Source organism: Apium graveolens, chromosome 11 (genome assembly GCF_009905375.1).
Source record: "Apium graveolens cultivar Ventura chromosome 11, ASM990537v1, whole genome shotgun sequence".
NCBI lineage: Eukaryota > Viridiplantae > Streptophyta > Magnoliopsida > Apiales > Apiaceae > Apium > Apium graveolens.
Window position 1 is genome coordinate 27,871,697 of NC_133657.1, and position 10,621 is coordinate 27,882,317.

General features: G+C 36.4%; 1 non-coding gene across 1 annotated transcript; it reads left to right on the top strand.

Annotated features, from left to right (window-relative positions):
• The first annotated feature begins 553 nt into the window (after positions 1–553).
• On the top strand, positions 554–660 carry LOC141699363 (small nucleolar RNA R71). The gene has a single exon (XR_012565832.1). It is a non-coding gene; the product is annotated as a small nucleolar RNA R71 (small nucleolar RNA).
• Positions 661–10,621: the final 9,961 nt, after the last annotated feature.

Genomic DNA, 10,621 nt, shown 5'->3' on the forward strand with positions numbered 1-10,621 from the left:
GCAGCTGGAGTTGTTGCCTTAATGTATATTGCGGTTGCTGAAAACCAGGAGGGTTGTACTGCTTAGATGAATACTGCTGATAGGGTTATTGAACCGCATTCTGAGCATTGCTCCAATTGAAATTAGGATGATTGTGGTTGTGGGGATGATAGGTGCCTGGCACTGGTTGCTGCGATTGCTGGAAGTTGCTCACAAATTGAGCTGATTCATTAGAAATTGTGCATTGATCAGTCTCATGGGTACCAGCACATAGCTCACAGACACTCGTGATTTGATTAACTCCATAATTAGACAAAGTGTCCACCTTCATCGCCAAAGCCTTAAGTTGGGCAGCGATAGCAGTTGCTGCATGAAACTTCAGAATTCCTGCTACCTTTCCCTGAGTAAGTCTCTGGGAAGGATTCTGGTATTCATTAGTAGCCATCAGTTCAATGAGTTTATAACCTTCATCGTAGCTTTTAGCCCACAAGGCTCCTCCTGATGCTGCATCAAGCACGGGTCTAGAAGTTGCACCAATCAATTGTAGAAACAGTTGATGATCATCCAATCAGGCATGTCGTGGTGTGGGCACTTCCTTAGCATCTCCTTATATCGATCCCAAGCCTCACACAGAGATTCTCCAGTTTGCTGGGCAAACTGAGTAAGAGCATTCCTGATTGCAGCAGTCTTCGCCAAAGGGAAGAATTTAGTGAGAAACTTTTGCGCAAGATCCTCCCAAGTGGTGATAGATCCTGCTGGTAGAGAATGTAACCAACACTTCACTTTGTCCCTCAAAGAAAATGGGAATAGTCACAGCTTACTGACATCTTTAGACACATTGTTGAACTTAAAAGTGTCACAGGTCTCAATGAAATCCCTGATGTGCGTGTTTGGGTCTTCAGTAGGATTACCCCCAAACTGAACTGAGTTCTGTATCATCTGAATTGTGCTTGACTTGATCTCAAACGTGTTAGCCCTGATGGCTGGTCTGATGATGCTTGACTGAATGTCATTAATCTTAGGCTAATAATAGTCCATCAAAGCCTTAGGATTTTCCGCTTGATCACCCATCTCTACTAATGCTGGTTCTTCAACTTTCTCTTCTTCTTCGACCTTCTTTTCTTCCTAAAAAATTTCTCTACGAACTACCACAAGTTCTTCCTCGTCTTTATCCAGAGTTCTCTTACGAGTACGCGAACGCGTATGCATACACCCTCGCTAGAGTACCTGAAATAAGACAAGGAAATAGATAAGTAACAATGTCTGAGTCAATGAACTTTAACGAACACTGATGGAAAATACATCAACTAATAAATTAACACTACAGTCCCCGACAAAGGCGCCAAAAACTTGTTAGTCGCTAAACACGCGCTAATATTACACGCAAGTATACGAGTTCGCAAGTAGTATATAATCTTTTCTAGTTCGTTCCCAGAGAGACTGTATTGGTTAACTAATTAATTCACACACTTTAGCAACACTGTATGGTTATTATCAATGCTAAGACGATAACAAATTGAAGTTGTTTATAACTAAAAATTACACTAATAATTATAACTACGAGAAAAGATTGATATATATGATAAACATGGGATTCTAACTTCATTAAATACTTCATTTAATAGCCTTATTGCTCTTAACCTTAGCATGCAATGGTGATGATACTAAAGAGACAACACGATACTGATAAACGCCAACTTTCGTTGCACGAGTACCATACTACCAGACATCCATAAAAGAGATAGAAGTTGAATAGACACCAATAATATTGAGACCCTATATGTCTATAGAATTTGACAATATAATGGTTTAAGCACAAGTTATCTATCTTGATTACACAGGGCAAGTAAGATGGTTAAAATTACCTACGAATCATACATACAATACATGAACCTACGCTAGCATGGCAAGTTCTAAATCCTCCAATTCACTTTCGCTTCATTAAGAATTAACACACTATCTTATAAGTTCGCGAATCTCATAAGGTGAATACGCACAACCAATACTAGGTTATCATACAATCACCACACACTAAGGCATCAAGACAATTTAACTAAAGAAATCCATAAATAAATCCGCTAGAACCCCACGATAACGATTAGCCCATAATCGGACTCATTATCAACGTGAGTTCCGATGAAAGCATGGTAAAACAAATGTAGTATTTAATGAATAAATAACAGAGTATAACACAAGAGTATAAGTTTAACAAAACAAGAAACGAGCATCCAAAATTACAACTCAAAATAAAGATTCACGGGAATAAACTAGATCATCTTCGCCCTGGTTGATTTGTGCTATAGGTCTCTTGCCGTCTTCTCTTTAGCTCTGAAGTGTCTCCTTCTTCTCCTCTTATTAAAAATGACCTAAAGTTATTTATATAGCAGCCTTTTGCAGCATAGAAGTCTCCCAATTCGAATTAGAATAGAATCAGGAATCTGCCATCCCGACACGGCGCGGCCGCGCGCTTGATCAGCGCGGGCGCGCTGGGCTTCTGCCAAAACTGACTTCTTTCTCTTTCTTGCAGCTTTGTGCCGGCTTTTAACGAGCTTTTATTCCAACACCACCTAGACACTATATTAGCACCAAAATAATGCTAATTTACCTGATTCACAGATTAATGCCTGAAATACAAAAATAGTAGAAAACGTGTTAAAACACTTAACAACTTGAGTACAAATGCATCAATTCAAAGCTTATTAGAGCATTATAAAGTGTCATAAATTCCACTCAACAGTGTTATATCGGGGTTTTGGGTTTGTCCGTCATTTTCTTGGTTATTTGTAGGTCTTCCTCGGGCTCTTCTAGGTGCCATTTTCTGACATAAGAGTTATACAGAATTTGGGTATTATTTGTAGTCATCAGGGTATACAGTTTTCAAACAATAAGGGTGATGCATGGTGATAAGCAAGAAATTTTAAAGGAGCAATTATAGGAATCAAAGAAAGTGCATAACTGAATTTAACATAGTTCAAGTTGAAAGGTACGAATCACAAGGTACAAATACGATTACAGATCCAAATTAAACAGTACGAGAGTCTAGAAATGGAAACAAATAACATGGTAATAAAAGGAACAGCCTAATCCAAGCAACTAAAGGTCAAGTCTCCTAAAGCTCGTCCTAAGCCTTCTCCTCGGACTCCTCCTCAGACTCCTCCACACAGAACCTTACAATGTCGGGGGTAGTGTCCTTACGTAGCATCTTGACCACACTCCCAAGCTCATCCACTATCATCTGCACAGTAATCTGACTGGTCCGGTCGCGATGCACGGGCATTTCCTCCAATCTTGATGTGGCCATCTGGATTAGTGACTCAAGCCTCGAAATGGTTTTCCCTTTAGGTCCATCACCCATCACTTGCTTACTTGCATAGACTTCTTCAAGACGTTCCATCAGCCTGACATACTTTCCTTGGAGAGTGTCATGATGCATCTTTAAGTCAGCATAGACAGAAAAAGGAATTGTGTCGCTTTACGGGGTCAAAGATGATGAGTGCGCACGTTTCTGTCAAGTAATATATATATATACAAATGTTAGATATGGTTTATTCGAATGTCGCGTATTAGCACTGCCGATACAATAATATATACTCATACTTCCTATGGTCCTAATTGGGCTGTCCAGGGACTCTAAACCTAGGCCCTGATACCAAAAAATGTCACACCCCAAACTACAACACACACACACTGAAATAAATGCGACACATATTTATTACAACTTATAAGTCCAAAGGATGATAATAATCTAATACAACCCAACCAAAATAATAACAATCCCAAGACCTTTACAAGTTCAGAGTTTGGAACAACCCTTCTAACTAATACCACGATTACATACTGGCGGATTTCGCTTCATCTATATATATTCTACCTGCGCCCTCAAATGTTCTTCACCCTGCCTACCGGTTGACTTACGGCCGGTCTTCTTGGTACGAACCATAATTGCTAGCTGTAGAACAGGGTTAAACACAAGAAAATGAGCTACAACGCTCAGCAAGTACTAATCATTCTACTATACAAGGCATTATCTCAAAATCACGAGTTCATAAGTTAAGAGGTTATGGATACTTGTAAGAATGACAATAAGAAACATGAAGTTATAATATGAAGACATGGAAAAAGTATAGCAATTGAAATATGGTATATGGATTCATGATATCGGGCAACATGTTATAGTATAAAAGCATGGTAGAATCATAATAATCGAAACATGGTATATGGTATCATGGCATCAGGAAATCATGTTATAAATATCAAATCATTAAAATCATTTTAGGACGCTACGAATTACAGTCGGTGATCAGCCGTGAAGTAATTCCGAACCTCGATGGGTTCTCAAATATAATGGGATCCCTAGGCTATATGTGAGCCTATCAATAAGTGTGAAAAGGACTTGCGTCTGGGTCCAATCCACTAAGATAAGAAAACATTTATTTTATTTTTAATGATTTATACCATGGATGCCAGGGAAGGATTTGGTATCAACTTAATTGAATTAGATTCAAGGAAAGAACATTCGAAGGTAAAGTGCAAATCAAGTTAAGAGTGATTATCGGAAGTATTTGAAATAATTATGGACATTGGGGTTATTATAACTAAGCATTCATGGAAAATGTATGTATGTGCAACAATTATAAGAATAAAGAGGTAACTTGCCAACAATTATAAGCATAAGAAAATAGTAACTTGCCTTCCAATGGTCCTAAGATTATTCGATCTTGACGGCACGAGTCTTCTCCTTCGCTTCGGAACCTACACATTATATTAACCTCATTACTATTCACCCTTTATCGACTTATAAGCCTATAAGCTTCTAGAATAACCTTTACCCCTATTATAACTACGATTACACAAATTTAATCGCATACAATTCAAGTAAGTCACATAGTCAAATAATCACATAACGGCATGGCATATAATACTAGTTATTTATACTATAATATCATATAAACACCTAAGCATATAAGCAAGTAACACATAAGAACTATTATTTGCCTTAACTTAACCCTAAAGATGATGTGCAACACTCGGACTCTTCATTTCTAAGTCCCAAAGACAATAAATACCACTAAAGCTTCCTAATGCCACTCGGAAGGGTGCTCTCGGGTTTCTTGGTGGAAATGGGGTGTTTCCACCTTGGGCCTTCACTTAAAATCACTTCCTACAGGTTATTAAGACTCTAAACTAACTTCTAAAGCTTGTGAGACTCAAAGACCTCACTCCTGTAGGCTTACAAAAATCAATACTCACACTAAGGTTTCTGCTAATACCGGTTTGCACGTCCTGTGCTTCTTGGCCGAAATCTCAACTTCTACTCGGGGAATTATATCAAAACCAATTCCAATGAATTTTTAAGACTTAAACCTAACTCTCAGACTTGGTTTCAGGCCAAGGCCTCACCGAGGACTCTCTAGGCTTCTGCCTAAAGTTGACTCTGCCCAGCACCCATTAGAATTCAATCTGCTCTATTTTTACTTACATAAAACCCACTTTTCTCATTCAATTTTTAATTCAAAAGGTTTTTTTAAACTTCCTAGGGATGCATTACACTTATTTAAGCCAAGGCCCCATGAAGGCCTAGCCTAAGGCATAGTTATAATCGACCAAAGTCTAAGCTTACGCAATTCTGCCCTGTTCTGAGTTACTCTCGGAAATGTGTGTGTGTGCCTACCTAAATGCAAGTTTTTCAATGAATCAAAGCCACTAGACTCAAGTAAAACTCAATTTCTAACTCCAGTAAACTTGGGCCTAGCAAGGCCTTATCAAAACTCACCCAAAACAGCGTATACTTATAGTTAAAAATTTCTGCTACAAAGTGCCTAGTGTACCTCCTTCCACCTTAACTCCCAAATCAACACCAAAACCAACATGCAACCCAACAAACATAATCTATAAGATGCACAAACCTACTGACTAACATTTTATGGAAGATATAAGAATAAACCTAACCATATAAATCGATTACCAAGGCAAACATAAAGAGCATAACAAGGCAGATTTTTATATATACTATTTTTAAACAAAATTTCGAACCAAAAATACACATGGTATCAACTTGATGGCTACTAGATTTAATTATATATTATTAAGGCACATAGCATACTAGTATTTTAGAGTAAAAACCGTGACATGCATTGCACAAAAACTCAAATTCACGTTACATAGCACATTTGTTCGAAATATCACTTATACTATGACCTACAAGCATTAACTTCAACTTTTAGTATAAAAATCATGGCATGCAAGGATAGAAACTTTGTACAAACACATTTTAAAAGATCATAGGTTCTTTAAAAGTCACATGCAAAGCTTCTTTCTTTTTGGAAAACAAATAAAACTAGCATACAAACCACAAAATTCATTCGGCTCCTTAGGAGTCATTGCTGTAACACCCCCAGATCCGGGGTCGGGGATCCGGGTCGTCACGGTCTTTCTTTCCACAATATCACTTCACTTAATTAATAATAACCAACCTTATGCTGTGACCCCACACTAACATACACCACAACCCGTTATAGTCTCAGAGATGAAATTCAAATAAGTACAAGTCTTTGAATCCACAATTTAAAAGTTATTACAACCCAAAACGATTACTTGATAAATTTACAGTTAATTGCCATTATCTGCCACAAGTTATAATTATACATAATTGATTCTCAAAAGCAGATGGTCTAATCTACAATAGATCTACCTCTGCAGCTATAGCAGCTACGACATCAACGGGAAGACGCGGAACGCTTTCCACGCGCTTGCGCTGGGTCTGCTGGAGTCTGGTCATCTTTCCTAACTGTTGTTGTGTGATGAAAGAAGAAAGCAAGGGTGAGCAGCAAGCCCACCAAAATAATATGCATAATTATTTACAGTATATGAGTCTACTCATAATACTCATGAAAGTCTTGGTCAAAAGAAATGAACCAAGTTGATAACTTAATGCGATGAAGTCGCAAAATATTCAGTATATATATATATACATATATACTTTTCAAAATATTGGAAGTCCTCTTCCATGCATAATATACACAAAGTCCCAGTGTATAACTGTATATAAAAATATCGTTGCAAGGTGATCTCATATATCTAACCTTGTCTCAACGTTTTTCTGAAAATCTTTGTCATTCATAAGACAATTATTAATTAGATATAAGTTTAAAAGATGAAGTTACCAAATACTTCACTACACTTATCTCATTCCCAATTACTACTTGAACTACCACCGTTCAAGTTATAATCAATTTCAAAAGTTCATCCCACTGATGAGACCACAAGATAAGACTTGAATAGATTCAATCTTTGAAATATTATTGAATGAAAAAGTTATGAGATACTTTATTTAGTCCCGATATATATATATCCACATACATATATATCCCGAAAACATTTCCTGGAACCTCTGTTATGTGAAGTATGAACAGAGTTCGAAACATCCAATGAATTTTGGAAAGGAAAAGAATTTTGGCATAAACCCGATATCTTGCTGATCAGGCAAAGATACCAATAAGTAACCTTTTCTACTAGTAGATGGACGAATTCCCCACTGGTCATCACCCTGGTCATAATTAAGACCTATGCTGGACTGCCACTCAGCCACTTATGCATTTGATGGACTCCCACTGAGCCACTTACACAATAATAGACCGTACCCCGGCCTGTCGCTTATGCCGACTCAATGAGAGGGGCTTACTTCCCGAACGTTGGGCAAGTAATCAATTCATTTACCAAATCTGCAACCTTGTTGCGAATATAAAATACACCACAGAGCCGGATTCCCCAGGTTTTGAGCGAGTATTTAAATCCCCTTAAAAGGAAGATCTTAAATATAAAAATGAGTTTTTGGGATCCGCTCTGACTTTTAAAAATCATTTTGAAGACTCGAAAACACTTTAAAGAGTGTTTGGAGTAAGGCTGATTTAATGAAGTAAATCAGTCCCCAGAATATTAGAAAATATCTGAATATTATTAATTAAATAATATTCCCATAAAGAATAATCTTTATAAAAATAATTGAAGTAGAAGTATTAAAATTTATACTTGAAACGAGTATTAAATAACCAAAGATATACTTATATGAAAGTATTATCTTTATTTGAATAATCGAAAATATGTTTGATTATTGACATCTTATTCTTTAATAAAATAAAGAATATATTTCAGCAAATAATCGGGGTCATAGATCCTCAAATGAATATTCAAATAATATTCAATAAATAAAATAAGCTGAGTCATAATACCTCGAATGAATATTATAAATAATATTCATTAAATAAAATAAAGGAGTCATACATCCTCAAATGAATATTCAAATAATATTCAATAAATAATATAAAAGAGTCATAAGCCCTCGAATGAATATTCAAAATAATATTCATTAATAAAATAAAGTTAAAGTTATCGAATAAACCTTATTCGATTAATAGTTTTAAAAACTATATCCATATATATATATATATATATAAATAAATATATATATATATAATATACTCGGGAACATCGACTCCCGGTTTAGAAATATGTTCACCTTTTATCCCCTATACTAAGGGTATACGCAACTACTTGCTTATTTCTAGCATAGGTATTATGCAACTATAAGCATTGAAATCAACAGATAGATAACCAGATTACGAAACAGACATGCATATATACCATATTAGCATGCTCCAATATATCGCAAAATTTGCTAATAACAATCATGCAATATCACAAGATAATGCATATACATATATTCATCACAACAACAGTATAACGGGTAGAAAACTTGCCTGAGCGACTGGGGGTTACGAATGGCTCGGGACGAGTCTGGTAACCTATAAACAACAAGTAAGTTGGAATTAAACCAAAATCACTTGTAATTCTATACTTTAACTAACTTAGACTCTAACGCTTGTTTTGCGCTCACTGATTCGCTTAAGTCACTCGGGTACCCTCGGCTCCACCATTTTTAATAATTTAACCTTTACGAGTTTTAAAGCGATTCCTTCGCGAGTGACTTACCAACTGCCTAAAACACTTACCATAAATGTTTCATGCATTAATTAACCCTTTTTGGTCTTTAACCTACATTTCAAAGTAAGGCGAGGGGAAAAAGTTTCGTTCGCGAAACGCCGTTACTTGAAACGGTCGTTTCTCCTAAACCGTAAATCGGAATCGAACGAACTACATATCAAAACGAAGCTCGTAACATGAGCTATCTAAACATGGCAGTGGTCATAATCTAGCAGGGGGTTCTCGGGTCCTAATGCTATGCACAAAACAGTCCAAAGAAAATCGGACGTTACGACGGCTATGTTTACGCGATTTCCAATATTTTTAAACCATTCAAACCCATTCCAAATCAACCCCAAATCCAACCTCAAATCCATCATACAACAAACATCCATCCTTATCACATCATAACAAACCCAACAAATCCACATTAACCATTTATACTATTCTTTATCATGAATTTAAACTACACTTAAGTTCATTAATCAACAACCAAGATTTACAACTTCAAAAACAACCCAAAACCCATTAATCTCTACATACACAATCATCAAGCCTCTCATGAACTCTAATACTCATTTTATGCTCTTAACTTTCAATAACAAAGCTTGGTTAAGAGATTATACCTTCCTTGGAGAGTGGAGAATCAAGGGGATGGCTTGGAATCATCTTTAAAGCCCTTATCCAAGCTTAATCTAAACAAAACTTCAAGAACACAAATTTTAGTTCTTGAAAACACTATTCACCATCTTCTTCGATGATTTATAGAAAAAGATTGGCTTGGATTTAGAAGCTTAAACTTATAGGAAGTATGTAACTTAACTAGGAGAAGCTAGGATAATTACCTTGCTAAATAGTAAGTGGAGGAGCTTGGATCTTCAAAAATTAAGAAAAGGACCCGTGAGCTTCCATGGAGAAAGAAGAAGAGAAAATTTTGTGTTTTGCCTTGTTTTGATTTTTTTTTTTTGGTTGGTTGATTTGGTTTTTGTTTTTGATTTAGTAATTTACCTTCTTGCCCTTGGATTTGTGTGGTTACAAAGCCACCACACCTCCTCCTTCCCATGTCATGCTTATCTCATCCACATGATGTCATCCTTCCTTCCTTGTCTTCTTTCTATTGGTTGGATGACATCATTCCCATTAATCCATTTGATTAACTTCCTAATCGTTTGCCTAATGACCGCTGATCTGTTGTACGGTTCGCTTAACTTTCGTTCTCGTCTATCGTTTGAAGGATCATACCCGGGATCTTATTACTTAGGTTCCCTTAACCTTTCTCAATATATTATATTCCTTTTTATGATCCTCCATTATAATCCTTTAATTTAAATCCTTTTTATCCTGTTACCTCATACTCAATTCTCTCCGTATCTTGTGGATTTCCGGGAAAAACCAAAGTGTTCGGAATTGGATTCTGACGATCTTTACATACACTTATATACTTCATAGAGTACTAATAATATCCCAGAATATCCATAACAGAACCCCTACATAGTGTGGCATGAAAAGTTTTCTCATTCAACAAAAACACTATTCATAAGGGTTTCAAAATTTTCCAAAAATTGGGGTTATTACAGTCTCCCCTCCTTAAAAGGATTCCGTCCCGGAATCAGATAGAAAACAAATGGGGATACTTTCTTAGCATTACACTTTCTAACTCCCG